Raw genomic sequence first — 16,043 nt, forward strand, 5'->3', positions numbered from 1 at the left:
CTCTCCAACAGTTTTACATCCTTTTTGCACTGTGGTGCCGAGAACTGCACACAGTACTCGAGGTGAGGCCGCACCAGCGCAGAGTAGAGCGGGACAATCACTTCCCTCGACCGACTAGCAATGCCGTGCTTGATGCACCCCAGGATACGGTTGGCCCTCCTGGCTGCCAGGGCACACTGATGGCTCATATTTGACTTGCTGTCAACCACAACCCCCAGATCCCTCTCTGCGGGGCTGCTCTCCAGCGTCTCGTCGCCCAGTCTGTACGTATAGCCAGGGTTGCCCCGTCCCAGGTGCAGGACCCGGCACTTGCTTTTGTTAAACTTCATGTGGTTGGTGATCGCCCAGCTCTCCAATCTGTCCAGATCTCTCTGCAAGGCCCTTCCACCCTCATCTGAGTCCAGAACTCCTCCAAGTTTGGTGTCGTCAGCAAATTTGCTCAAAACACCTTCTAGTCCTACATCCAAATCGTTTATAAAAACGTTGAAGAGGACGGGCCTTGAGGGACCCCACTAGTGACCATCCTCCAGCCAGATGTGGCCCCATTTACCACAACCCTTTGAGCCCTGCCCGTCAGCCAATTGCTCACCCATCGTATGACGTTTTTGTTTAGCTGTATGCTGGACATTTTGTCCAGTAGGATCCTATGGGAAACTGTGTCAAAAGCTTTGCTGAAGTCCAAAAAGATCACATCAGCTGGTTTCCCTTGATCGACTAGATGGGTGATCTTATCATAAAAGGAAATCAAATTTGTTAGGCAGGACCTACCCCTCGTGAACCCATGCTGGCTGGGACCAATGACTGCATTGTCCCCCAGGTGCTCTTCAGTAACTTCAAGGATCATCCTCTCCATAATTTTACCAGGCACTGACGTGAGACTGACAGGCCTGTAATTGCTAGGGTCTTTTTTCTTGCCCTTCTTGAAAATTGGCACAACATTTGCCAGCTTCCAGTCTACTGGGACCTCTCCAGATTCCCAAGATCGTTGAAAAATAATTGAGAGAGGTCCCGCGATGACGTCAGCCAGCTCTTTAAGCACCCTGGGATGAATCCCATCTGGACCCATGGACTTGTATGGATCCAGGTGGAGCAGCAAATCCCGCACATGTTCAGGGTTGTTTGGGAGTTTATCATTCCCACCGTCAAGGTCCTCCAGCTCAGGGCACCCTGGGTCCCAAAGCCCATCATCAGTGTTGAAGACAGAGGCGAAGAAGGCATTAAACGTCTCTGCTTTGCCCATGTCATTGTCTGTGAGGAGACCTTCCCCATCAAGTAGCGGACCTGTGTTTTCTTTGGATCTCCTTTTTCTGTTCACAAAGAAAACATAGGAAAATAATAAAACATAAATAAATAATAAAACATAATAAATAATAAAAAATAAAAACATAAATACTAAAACAGAAAAATAATAAACATAAAACATAATAAAACATAAATATAATAAACATATAAAACATAAATAAACATAAATATAATGAAACAAAACATAATAAAACAGAATAATAATAATAATAACAATAAAACAACAACAAAACAAAACAAAAACAAATGAAAACAAACAAGAACTAATGAGCAATTCTTCATGGTCACCTGTGTTCATATACTGGACTTGGGGAGCTGGTGACAGAATGTGGTGATGCTTACCTTGTCATGCACAGCACGGTGTTGCTTTATAGCCATGGCAGTTTTAGATGGCATTATAGTAGATTTGCCAAACTGTACTGCTACTCCATGTAAGCTTTATAAATAGTTTAATGTGGTAGCACCTTCAAGAAAAACTACAACTTTTGGGTTTGTTACATTTGTTTTTGTTCTCTGGGTTTCTTCCTTAGCATTGTAGGTGTTGAAAGTCAAGATTGATCAGCTTGGATCTGAAAAAAGGGCCATGAAGCCATTTCCTAGTCTCTTCAATGACTTCAAAGTTCTTGGATTAGGTGTGTCTATTTACTTTGAAATTATGGTAATTTTCTGTTAGTCTGGAAGGTAGGAAACAGGTAAAGTGCATACTGTCCAGTTTACAGTTTAAATAATTTGTGTAACATGAACCCTGGAGAAAAGGGGAGGATGATTAATTTATTTTTTTTTTCTTTTAGAAGTGACAGAATACCCAATGCATCAGTTTGTTATTAAAACAAAACAAAACAAAACAAATGTATTTCAGAAATTAGTTTCATAGAATCATAGAAGGGTTTGGGTTGGAAGGGACCTTAAAGATCACCCAGTTCCAACCCCCTGCCCTGGGCAGGGACACCTCCCACCACACCAGGCTGCCCCCAGCCCCATCCAGCCTGGCCTTGAGCACTTCCAGGGATGGGGCTCAAAGTTGCTCTCCATCTTTCATAAAAATCCCCTTTAAGTACTCAAAGTCACAATGAGGTCTCCTCGGAGCCTTCTCTTCTCCAGGTTGAATACCCCCATTTCTCTCAGCCTGTCTTCATAGGAGAGCTGCTCCAGCCCTCTGATCATCTTTGTGGCCTCCTCTGGACCCACTCTAACAGCCCCAACATCCTTCTTGTGCTTGGGGCCCCAGCCCTGGATGCAGCACTGCAGGTGGGGCCTCCCAAGGGCAGAGCAGAGGGGCGCAATCACCCCCTCCCCTCTTGGCCTCACCTCTGGTGATGCAGCCCAGGATGCAGTTACCCTTCTGGGTGGCAGGTGTGCACTGCTGGCTCATGTCAAGCTTTTTGTCCACCAGAAACTCCAAGTCCTTCTCCTCAGGGCTGCTCTCAAGGAGTTCTTCACCCAGTCTGTGCTCTTGTCTGGGATTGCCTCAAGGGCTAAAGAAATACGGGCTAAAGCTTTTTATCTCATTTCCTCGAATAAGTTTGGCTCTACCTCTCAGGTAACTATCTACCACCACTCTTCAGAAACCAATAAAAACTGTAATAAAAATATGGATGGAAAGTCAGCGTGTAATTGCATCTGATTTTTAAAATATATTTTATTACTGTAACATTACAAGATGGTAATCCCTCAATAAAGGAAAATATTTTTTTTTCTGCGACAAAAGCAATACTGCAAACAAATAGCTGGTAATTTAGAACTGCAAACAGCATCTTAGCACTTTTTCTGTCAATACAATACAATAGCTGTTTAAAAAAGAGTGCAATTACAATATTAGTTGGGGACTGGGATGAAGATCCTCATCACACAACAAAGGGTATGAGCTGATGCTCCAAACTGCAGGATGAGTTAGGGAACATAAGCTTAGCTTTTGCTGTACACTGCTGGACTGGGCATGCACATTGCAATAATCAAAAATCCACGCAACTGAAAAAATCTTTTTCATAAATAACAAACAAGAAGAAAGTCAGAAAATACAATGACAAATGGTCCTCAATTGCCAAGGAATAACTTAACTCCCTAGCTTAATATTTTTGCTGGCCCTTAGAAAGACTGAACAGATCATCCAGACAGTTGTCAGCACTGGAAAGTTGAAAAAGTCTGGTATCATTTTTTTAAAAAAGGGAGTGATTCAAAAAACATCAAAGAATATATCTAGGTTTCAGTTATTTTAAACACGCAGAAAATAAACAGATGTATGTACATACATCCATAGAAAAACATATAAAAAGAAAAATGACAAAAACAGAGGGAGAGATCTTGACTAAAGCTGACTTTTAAGTTAAACTTTAGTGTTCTTTGAGAGATACAGGTATATCAAAGGTTCATGAAAATTTCAGAAGTGTTGCTTCAAATGTAAATTCTTTTATAGGATTTTTATTGCTATTTCACCTTTGAAAACTTTCAAGAGAAATAAAAAAAAAAAAGTTCTGATCATTATCTATATTAGTGAGCGGGAAAATATTTCACTTGCGTTTATTCTGTGACTTCCTCACACAAAACCAACACCACAGATAAATAAAATACTGATTTTGGTCTTGCTTCAGTTTCACAGTTCAACAGAGAATATTCCCCACAAAGGCAAAGGATCTAACTAGGGAACCAAAATTTAAACAACTGCTGGTAACTCCAAATTAGTCTGTAATATTCTTTTGCAAGCACTTACAGTTTAAAATTCCCATTAAAAGACAGCGATCACAATCACTCAGAGTTTAGGTTACAGAGCTCTCTGAAGAAAGATGGAAAAAGGATAGAAACTTTTTGGTGTTTTGACACAAAATGTAGTATCTCCCCTATCTGGGCCTGGAAGTTTCTGTCTCAGTTCCCATTGTTTTCCAAATGGCATTTAGTACTCCAGCAACCTCTCCTGTCAACACAAACCATCTCCTGAAGGATTCATTTCTCCACTTTCCACCAGCAATTTATGGAAATCACCCTTCCAGAATATACAAGTACATTGATAGCTATACTGACTACTTCTGTATCCCTTTTATACGATTTATTTTTGCCTCTTTCTCAAAATACCAACTACATTCTGCTATTTTCCATTTAGACAATAAAAGAAAAGAAATAGTGCTACACTATTTTGTGCTCCTGCTGGGTTTGAAACAGCTAGACATGAAATAAAATGGTCTTCTGTGTAGAGAAGGTTCACAGGATACTGACCCTACAAAAACAAGTTGTACTATAGACAAAAAACACCTAACAGCTTCTTGGATACCAGCGTACTACAGAAATCACTGACCTGGCAGAATGCATACCCTGAACATGAAAATAACACCTGCTTCCTTCCCATTGGATTTCGATCACAAAGTGAAGAATTTATTAAAATACCCCACTTACTTCAAACACCATCCACAACCTCCTCATTCCTTCTTTCATCTGCTTCCAAAGCTGCCATTACTTTCTGAGTACACAGAAACTCTGTCTCGACACCAAACAGAAAACTGAAGTAACTCAGAGTACATCTTGATAGGCTGCAGGCTAAATGAAGATCAATATAAATGAAATATTCTTTGAGAGTTAGTTTTTAAGTAGGACTGATTATAAGCATTCACATAGATTGTTGGAGAAGTAAATCACTGGGGACTTTTGGAAAAACAAACAAACAAAAAAACAACACTTCATTCATTGAAATTTATAGATTTCCTGAAAATTTATCAACGGGAATGAAGTTTCACTGCAAAAACTACCTACCTGGAACATTCTGTCCTGAGATGACAGGTGATACAGGACAAATTTTTGGGTCCCTTCCAAACCTATCCTCTGATTACTGTGATCCTGATCAGAAGAAAATGTTTCCACACTGGTTCATAACTAATATGATAGCAAATTAGTAACTTAATGCAGATAAAACTCTATCTCAGCATTTGCTTTTACCTTTGCAGGATTAGATTATATAATGATTCTTAACAGGCCCCTTAACACCTTTTACTTGTTTTCCCAGTATCAGCACTATTGATACTGAAATTTGAATTAGGCAATTCTGCATTTCCAACAGAGTAGGATTTTTAGCTATTCATTACTCCTAATGATACAGAGTAGAATTTGATTAATTCTCCTATTTAATTTATTTAAATACATTAGAAGCTTTAGTGGTACTGAGGAAAATTGCTTGGCAACAAACTGCTTTGGTAAAAGAATGATAACAGAATGTTATTGATTCCTGTGTTGTTGTTTTTGTTTGTTTTGCATTAAATATATATTTTTTATTGAAATACCTGAGCAAGGAAACCAGAATTTTCTTCAATTACACTAAAAAAATGGCTGACAAAGGAAAGGAAAGGTGACGGAAACAAAGCAGCACTGGCTTCAGGTGAATTAGCACTAGAGATGTCTGAAACATTCAATATCAAAACTAAAAATATCGAAAATACATAAAATTAGAAGTCCTACCCTTTCTCTTTAAAGAATCTAGATGGATGCTGCTTAATGGTATTCCTTGGACATACCAACTACTAAATTCAATCCTCTGCCTATTTTAATGTGAACATTTTGTTAGTACTTCACAAACATCTGCAAAATATTCCAATTTGGCAAATTAAGTATGGATTATGAAACAAGAAATTACTCTGAACCACACCACCTCCCCTCAAATGTTAAGAGACAACCAAAATGGGTCATTTTGACGGATATGAAGCTTCTTCTAAAAATCTGTGCAGTACAATCTAGCGATTGAAAACATTTCCCAATTTTGGTTTAAAACAGTCTTTTTCATTTAAGCCTTTCTCCTTCAGACTGTCAGTTTTGATGAGTAAGTATTTTCCTACAGAATATTTTCCAGAATATCCCAGCCTACCTCTGCTTACTGATCTCATGAGAAAGTGCAGAAATCCAAATTCAAGCTTGCTTCACTTAGAATTTTAAAAAAAGTTCCAACCAGGCAGTGCATACACGCTGATCTGAAAGTTATCTCCATTGTAGGAGCCCTATTAGAGTGAAATGCTCCACAACTCCAGTATAAAAATCCTTGACTCACAGACACTGCATTTGTGAATCTCTTCCAATTGTATTTACAATTTGAAATGTGAGCTCTTGCTCTCAAGAGTTAGCTTTCTATAAACGTACAATATCCAAGTCTGCTTACTATGGGGCAACTGTTTTTATTCTAAATATAATTTGAGCTATTCCTTCCACATAATCTCTTGCAGCTGATAACTGTATTTAGGAAGTACAGCACTAACCATTAATTTTCTAGATCTTTAAGATGAAGAAACCCAATTTGTTTGCAGTTCTGACCACTGAAAGGCCTTCAGCCTTTTGATCTATTAACTTCGAATTCAGTTCTGCAAGATGTGGGATACTCTGGCACTGATTCAGCAATATACATGAACTCCAGCTTAACTTCTGATAGATGAGTAACTCTATGAAAGCCAAAGACTATTTATAAGCTCATAGTTAGGTAGAGTACATGCTTTTAAGGTTTCAAAGGCTCTTAATTGAATAGCTGTACTGCCACACGTAATGCTCTTAAAATGGGAGTATTCATTTTCCTGAGGACTCTCCACAGAACTAAAAGTTTACAGAAGTAGACTATTTGTTCTCATGAATTTTATTTGTATACTGTGAATAATGCCTATTAATAATATACTCTGCTTAGTATGACTGATATAAAAATAAGAGCTTCTTGCATGAATCAGGGATTGCAGAATCAGGTCCTTCCTTTTGTTATATTGTATAAGCAGATGAACAAGAGAGAAAGAAGCAAGTTGTTTTCAAAACCACTGGGGAATGTGATAGCCTCTCTTTTTAACCTTGGATTTATTCACTTTGATGTAGAGTGTATATAAGATTAAGAAATGCTCAATCTCTTGACTATTAAACTCTCTGCCTACTTGTAGCTGATGATTCATGGCTTATTGTTTCTCTAATAGTTCACAGTTAATTGGTATGGTGCAGAATTAAAGATTAGCTGTCAAAATGTAAAAGTGTCAGGACTTTTTTTTTTTAGAGAAAGAACAGAAAATATCTGCAGATGAAGAACCACTATCTAAATAACCTCACACAGTATCTACACAGCTACGAAATGAACCTTTATACCATCAACAAGTAAGAATGTTTTTAAATAAGGCAGTTTCAATTTTATAGCATCCCATAACTTGCATTCAGCAACTCTTTAGTAAAACTGAAATAAGTACCTCACAGTCAATGGGTACTTTTTTATATTTTTTGTACAACCAAAAATAGGATTCACATTAAACTGAAAATTGGGTCATGCTTCAGCACACAGTAATTTGACCTAAAGATAACATTCCTATCCTACAGTTATAAGATGTGCCTTTCAGACAATGAAAACATTTAAGAACTACAATTTCAGGTAGTTTGTATAATGTAAAAATGTCTGTCATGCTCCTGGAATCCAAAATATAATGAAACCTTTCTGTCTTGGCTGGATGGAGCACTACGCTCCCACAGAACAGACAATAGCGTTGTATCATGGCATAATGTTGGTGCAATGTTGGTGCATACAACAAGAAAAATGACATGTCTCATTTCATCTGATGATTTCTTTCTTACTGATAACCAAGACTGAACTAACAATTCGCAGGAGTTAAGACAAGTGTTTATTGGTGTCTGGTTTCTCCATGAGAATAGTCCTCACCCTGTGATCATGGCAAACCTTGCAGCACCCTGAAGGCATGTTTCGCTCAGCTCTGATAGATCTGGGAGTATTCAGAACAAGAAACAAAACTCGGGTCATTTACCAGGTGCCAATTACAGCAGGTTGCAAGTCCGAAGTTAGAACAAAAGAAAACGAGAAAAAGGGAAAGCAGAAACTAAAACAGAATTGCCAAGAATAAAGGCACAAAGACAAATAAGAACATAAAATATATTACAGATAACCACCATGGTATGCATTGTTTGGATTTAATTTACTGGTACCTCTAGTTTACCATTTTTAGCATTTAAATCAAATACCTTGCAACCAGCTCTTCCAGTTGCAAAGTTTAACAAACCACAGAACCTGCTGTCCATAAAAATCAACCCAGAGCCATATCTTATGAAAATGATAACTTCCTGACAGCCCAGCCTCCCTCTGCTGCCTAGTAATGAGTGAGTTGGACACCACCTGACAGTTCAGCCTCAGATAAATATTTCAAACATATCATGCAAGAGATTCACAGATCAATCCCCACCTCCAAGAAACCATTGGAGTGAGACAGAAGGCCATTTTGAACTGGCGCATCAGAGCAGAACACAACCAGCAGGTTTTTTTTTTGTGTGTATGTTGTTATTCTTCTTTTTTTTCTTCTTTTTTTTTTTTAACTGTGCCGGGGGTTGGTGTCAAATGAAAAGAGTAGGGTGATTAAAAGTAATGCTCTGGCCAGTGGATCTGATGCCTCAACACTAGAACACATCCTGGCACATACACAAATATGCACAGTAAACTCCATTTTATATTCACTTTATCGTGCTCCAAGACAGAATGAATATACTGCATGTTGTCTAAAAAACTTCTTTAAAATGACTTCAGAAAAAAGTCCCTCAGACAGCAGCACAAAAGATGGACACATACTGAAAAACAGGAAACATAGACTAACATATTCCACATATTTCTCATTATGTTTGAAGTAAATGAAAGAAGCAAGGGAATTATCTCTGTAACACCTCTCTGAGAAAGAGAATTTATTTACAGATACCAAAAATGGGTAACTCCACAGTTAAATCTTTTGAACCATTCAGTTACAAGGCTGACAAGAGAGAGAAAATTCAAACTGTTGGAACATTTTCCAGGTATGGTGGGATATGCTTTGCCCAAAATTTAACTTGGACCAATGCCTCTTCAGAACTGAATAATCAGAGAAAAAGTATGCCCAACAAGGCTGAAAATTAACCTTTCGTCCATGGTGACAGAGAAAACTGGCTCAGCCATGTATATTTACCTACCTACATAGCTGAATTCATTTGAATATTTGGCAGAATACTCCGTCCTTTAGGACAAAGAATAGCAGACTAAAGTCTGTAGGCCAAAGCACGCTCCTGATGGATAACCACACCGCGAATCCTAGGGTTCATCAAACAATTTTCAGACAGTCTGAAAAATGGCAACTGCCTTAGCAGCTCTGCCCAAGGTGACTACTTCCACCAGCCTTCTTCCCATCCCTGCATACAGCACATACTTGTGAACTATTTTTCTGGAACTGAACACAGCTTTCTGCACATCGGATTTATCCAGCTGAAATGCTCCTGTCAGTGAAGACAGCAAACATGGATCCCAGCAGAAGCTTCATATTTTTACAGGTTATGTGAGGACACATCTACTTGCCAACTTGGCGAGTCTTCTCCTGAGCTAGTACCTCGCCATGATGCTGCGTACGTCAGCACACTTGGAGCTAGATTAGGAATCTCTGCACTTCACTCCTTTGCACCACATAAACTGATTTGAAGGAATTACCTACACCCTTTAAAAATTTGTTTTAAAATATATATCAGCTTATACTCCAAAATAAAAATTAGACATGATCATTTATACTACATAAATTAGGAATGGGATATTACACTGACAATTAAACAAACTCATTATAATTCATTGGTTGTAATCAAGGAATACTACAACAAAAGAAAAGAAAAGGAGGGCTTAAGGTTTCTTTTTTATTATTATTATTTTAAATCAAGAAGAGAACTGAGACTAATTATTTGTATTTAAACATATGATGATCTTACTGAGTCTACAAGGTTGGGATCTTGTTCCCTAATCAAGTGCATCAAGTGCATTCCCCGAGGCTCATAGGAAAATTGCAGAACATCCAAACAAATCATTTTTATTCAAGAAAGCCCCTGAAGTGGACTGAATTTTCCTCTCCTTTTTGTCATACTGCTACACAGCACTGTGCTGCTGGAGATGTACAGTTCTATACCATGAGGCACTACAGATTCACAGTGACATTCTGAACGAGCTCTTTATTTTTGTTCTACTTTAATTATTAAGAGGGCCACACTCTGCCCTGATTCACAACCTCCTGAACACCATTGACTACAGAGTGTAAATTAAGTCAGATTTTGGCCATCATTTGGTAAGCACCATATAATTTGATGTTCTTCAACCTTCAGAATGATTGAAGGACTTAATTTACTAATAATTAACTGCCCAAAGCCTCTTTAAGAGGTGATACTGAGTTTAGTTCTAGTTTAAGGGTCTAATATGTAATACATAAGTAGCTGCATACAAGCCACACACTTTCAACCCCTTGTTCTGACTGTAAAATGTCAATTAGACTGTTTTTTCTCCCCTTTTATTACTGCTTCAAAAACCATGCTGTGAATTTGTAGCTGCCATAAATGCTTAATATAAATGTTCATTGTGCAATAAATAGTATCAGAACTCCAGTTTTAACACTTTTTAAAGCAACATTTTAGTTGCACCTTTTCCTTTTTCATCAAAAAACAGTATAGACTTCAATGTCACAATCATAATAAATGCATAGCAACTTGAGACAATCATAAGGCGTTGCTGTATCTTTCCACTTTTTTCTTTGAAAAAAGAAAGGTGCATACCATTAATCCCAGTAGGAAAAAAAAAAATGTCACAGTGAGGAGCAGTCATGGCTTATTAGAATTTTAATTTAGAATCTTTGACCTCTAGATTCATTTAATTTTTTCCAAAGAGAGAGAGTCAAATAAAAAGATAAATATGAACAGCCACATTTTCTTTCAGTTATCATCGTGTTTTGAAATAATCACTTAACAAACATAGATTGTTCTTCTAAAACACAATAATCAACTGGCACAATCAATGCTTGATTTTTTCTTTTAGTCTCTAACATAATAAACACAACTTTGCTGTGCCCAATTCTAGAACAATTAATAGAACTCAGCCGCATCTAGCAACCTACAGATCAGGCACTTAACAGTAAAGTGCTACCAATTCCACACAGAGCTCAAAACTTGCACAGAATTGCAAAGACAAGTGAGGTATGTACACAATTACACCTGGAGAATTGGTGATCCAAAACACAGGGTCTACAGGGGTGGATTTAAAGTTTCTCTAATTTATTTTCTTATTTTTATTTCTTCATATAAAAGCTACCTTTACGTATCAAGATAGTTAACAAGCCTCAGAGCTTTTCCATAAAACAGAAAATATGAGTCCTGCAGTAGGTATCTTAGGTATAGTATGCTATTCTACTATTAGCATCAGAAAAGAAAGTAGATGTTTGAAAGCTGGACTGCCATTTAAGTGAGAAATCTGTGTTATGCTCCAGACTAAAACAAACCTAAAACACATTTGATTCAAATTATTTTTTATACAGAATAAAATAACAGATAAAGATGTATACTGGTTTTGGCTGGGCTGGAATTAATTTTCTTCACTGCAATGAGTATGTTTTGGATTTGTGATGAAAACAGTGTTGAGCACACACAAGGGCTGTTGCTGACCAGAGCTTGCAGAGTATGAAGGCTTCTCTGTTGCCCTCTCTACCCCCTAGCAAGGTGCACAAGGAGCTGGGAAGGCACATGGCCAGGACTGCCAACCCCAACAGACCCCAGGGATATTCTGCCTCATGAGACATCGTGCTCAGCAATAAAAGCTGGGGGAAAGGAGAAGGAAGGGGGACGTTCAGGGTCACAGCGTTTGCATGATGGAGCCCTGCTTCCTGGAAGTGGCTGAACACCTGCCTGCCAAGGGGACAAAGTGAATTATTCTGCTTTGCTTGTGCACACAACCTTTGCTTTACCTTTTAAACTGTCCTTCTCTCAGCCCAGGAGTTTTCTCACTTTTCCCCTTCTGATCCTCTCCCCATCCAGCTTGGGGAAGTGAGCACGCAGCTGGGTGGTGCTCAGCTGCCTACCAGGGTTAACACCCTACAAGGTGTCTCAAGCCCTAATTCAATGACCCTTTAACTACCACGATTCATCTTCTGAGTCAAAAAAAAAATCAGTGTTGATACCTACAGAACTCCGTCAATACACACTGTAATTTGTATGCAGTAAGGAGACTACAGGACTAATGATCCAGAGCAGTCCAGTGAAATGCTGTAAAATTTCTCAACAAGGCTTGCTAGCTCAGCTCACCTCCGGTCTGTAGGACCCCCTCGGCCTGGCTGACAGACATAGCACCCTATATGTAAAGGTATTCCTTGGAAGCCACCAGCTAACACTGACTTTGGAAGTTCAACAGTGCTGGAAGGCTGGTTAGCACGAGTTAGCTGGTTACAGCATGTGAAGCAAAGCTGCTAGAATTCTGCTGATAAAACTGGAGTTTGGCCTGTCTACATGTCTTCCTATGTATAATTCTTGCATGGTACAGGTTTGGTTATTTCTGTAAGGTTCCCCTTTAATGTCTGAATAGTGACATGGCTTATCTGCTTACAGTAAAGAAGTAACTTATAAAAAAATCCACACTATCAAAGTTCCCTGTCACGATGGTAAAGAATTGCACAGGACATGCTAACAGGACAAAATGTGGGTCATTTTGGTGACAATGTACCTGTGAAAAGCAGAAGCTCAGTTTGGACCCTGCCAAAGTACACAGTCCAAAACCATGACAAGCAGCTAGAAGATGATATAGATCTGCTCCCACAACCCCACTGCTGGAAGAAACTGTTGGGATGGTCTGAAAGTATTACACAGGCAAAATTCATGGATTTTCAATATATACAACTCTAGGCAGTGCCAATACTATCACAGCATCTCAGACACTTGCCTTAAACCATGCTCGGAGACAAAGACAGGCTGATCTGAGGGTGGCACCATCTTCTCCACTCCCTACCTACTCAGTTTCTCAGTGTTAGTAACAAAATCACATCACCAGAAGTGAGGAAAGAATAGGACTAAAAGGATGCCACATTATCCCTTTCACCAAGCTAGCATCATTTCTTATTCTCCCAAAAGTACTGGAATAGATTTGCTGTCAGTGTGCAGTTGATGGGAGTCTGTGAGTCCCACGAGAGATGGAGTTAGGGAGATTGTTACACTTTGCCAAGGAGTCTTTTCTCCCGTGTCGGGGGATGAAGGGAATCCAACCACATTATCCAAAGAAGGTGAGAGTCCCAGCTCCAAGCAACACTTCATCACAGAGTGAACCCCCGTGGGCTTAGCTCCCCCGTGAGATTAGAGAAAGAGCAGGACTGGGAAAATGGTGAAGAAATACAGACAAAAATGGAAAGATATCTCAAATCTTGTTAATTCCCTGTCTAAAAGTATCCTGCTTTTTGTTTGTTTGTTTGGCTGGTTGGTTGTTTTTTTGCTGTTGCTGTTTTTTTTTTTTTTTTTTTTTATGGGAATGTTGTATTGTGAAAGTTTCAGCTGTTATCACCACTGCTGATAGAAGTTCTTTTGAAGAATCAGAAATATGAAATGAATATATTCATGCCATAGGACGCTTTAAGGCAGACCCACGTCTTTTCAAGGAGGAGGCAAATCAGTTCTTAACTCACCTACACTTTAAATGCAGCTGAGTTCACTGGGTATTTCATTTCCGTCACTCTCCCTCTTGCTCTGAACATGTAGCTAACAACCACAACAGGGTGACTGAATCACCCTATTTATTTTTGTGTGCTGTGCCAGGAGGCACAACACAGACTTCTACATTGCTTGACTACTTTAATGACACAAATGTGGATCAACAGGAAACTTGCTCTTTGGGGCCAAGACGATTTGTGCTTCAGCCCAGTGGTGAACCACCCATGTGAACCACAAGCGACCTTTCAGCTGCATGCAGCTACTCTTCGTCAGGTAAATGGAGGGATCAGTCTTGTTCCCTAACCACCCAAAATCCTTGAATTAATTCAATGGTGAAAGCAAATGCCCCAGATTTCACACTCATGTAGCTATAATACAGTCTAAAAGCTTTCGAGGACATAACTACTGCGTGGTCCTATTCATGCCTTCTGAAAGACTTGTGTAAACCAGTATTAAAACACGGAAATAGCGAAGTGAAATATTCTTCAGCATAATACACTTAAAGGATGCCCAGATATATCCACAGAAAAGTCACCTTAAATTTTTTTTCAACATTAAAAAACAAGAAAAAATGACATTATATACACACTAAGTCCAACAGCCTCAAATATTCAAGCCACTTTTCCTCTGCAATCATGTATTCTATAATTCTTTTTACTGGGGCCCAGTTGTTATTTCAATGCACATGGCAAGCTGTCTTTTCTTCTCTACTTGTTTATTGTAGAATCACTCATACTATATTTTAATAAAACATTTTTAAAGAACTTTTTATCTAAAATATACTAGTAAACCAAATTGTTATCAGTACTGCTAAGTTGAAAACACGAGGAAAAGTATTACTAACTCATGGATCTATTAGTTAAGAATCACTGCTAAAAGCCTTTTATATTTAAGAATAGAAGTGCATGAAACTGATAAATATATAATTAAATATCTAAATTCACACTCAGTTTTTAATTTGAAGAGAAACTCATATAAGTACTTATATGACCATATGAAAACCGTTATTAAATGCATATGTAATCCCTCATTGTAATCTTCAGTGTGTTGTGGAAGGAGGAGAAGCTTGTACATACCCACATGTGCACAAGTTGAGGCCAGCAGGGATCTACAGACTTCCAGGTACAGAAATACAGCATGCCCAGTCAGATCAGCATGATCTGTGCCTCCTAGCAAATCTGGGAAAAAATAAGAAATCAAACTGAATTATCCCCCCTTGTACGAGGCAAACTCCGGAAGTCTGAAGCTGAAATTGGTACCAAGTACGTAAGATAAGACTAAAGTACATTTGTCTCATTGAACATATAGTAGCTTCACTAACATGGAAACAAATGCTGTTAGGTGTTCATGCCCGACACACATAAATGAACACAACTTCATGAATGCAGGAATCTCCCACAGAATTTATGTAAATATTTCCTGGAAGAGGCCTAGCCTCAGTAGCATGATCCAGAAGCTGTATCAGCCTCCTTTAAAATTTCTGTTGCACAACGGTATGTTGCATATAGTTGCTTTCCTGTGCTTCAAAACTGATATACAGCAAAATTACAAGCAGCCTTTCTAGCTCTTTCTCTTTTCATGTCAGGACTGAATAATTAAAAATAAAACACCTTGTATTTGTATCCCAGGAATATGGAGCCTTGCCAAAGTCATTCTACTGTAAAGAAAGAGAAACATGTGGTTGCTAAAATGCACAGTACACGCTAGATGAACAGTTTGGGTCCATCAATGAAATGCACAGTCTGTTTATTCTTCTGTGTCTTTTGCAACAAACAGCAAACTCTACGTTAACCCACCTGGCGGACAGACCTCAGACAAAAGAAGAATGGCAATTTACACACCAGAAAGACAAAAATAATCCTCATCTGCCTGTCCATCCTCAATTATGTAATTCTTAAAAACACTTTCTAATTTACTATTTCTCAATTTAATTGTACAAAACACTGTTAAATGTCTTTAACTATATTTCAAATGAAGACTAGCTTATTTTTAATTCTCATTTTTTAAACTTAATACTTTTTCCTTCACACTGCAAAAATGTTCACATCATCTGAAGGATAACCTCCATTCATACTTCATTTTTCATCCTTGCCTCCAGTATTCTCTATAAAACAAACATATCCTATTGTACAAATAGAAAATCTGAGACAAAAAGATGGCAAGTAGTTTGAATGCTTATAGTAAATCTGGATACCAGTTGAATTTTACTGTCTTTTGAGCTAAATTTCACGACTCCTAATGGATCAAGCCTGGAGCATTAAGTCAATGGGAGCTGTTGATGCTCAGCATGTTAAAAA

The 16,043-nt window shown here is 38.5% G+C and overlaps 1 protein-coding gene across 30 annotated transcripts in view; it reads right to left on the bottom strand.

The window, feature by feature from the left end:
- The window catches only part of TENM2 (teneurin transmembrane protein 2), a 1,469,731-nt gene that overhangs the window by 872,090 nt on the left and 581,598 nt on the right, over nucleotides 1-16,043 (bottom strand). For 27 of the 30 annotated variants that reach the window (XM_080555559.1, XM_080555513.1, XM_080555515.1 and 24 more), the window contains one exon: nucleotides 14,823-14,924. The exons of 2 other annotated variants lie outside the window; for them this stretch is intronic. The gene's annotated coding sequence lies outside the window, so the exon portion shown is untranslated. The remainder of the gene's footprint in view (nucleotides 1-14,822; nucleotides 14,925-16,043) is intronic. One more of the 30 variants, XM_080555556.1, reaches the window with a different exon arrangement.

Source organism: Anser brachyrhynchus (genome assembly GCF_964034855.1).
Source record: "Anser brachyrhynchus genome assembly, chromosome: 14".
Lineage (NCBI taxonomy): Eukaryota > Metazoa > Chordata > Aves > Anseriformes > Anatidae > Anser > Anser brachyrhynchus.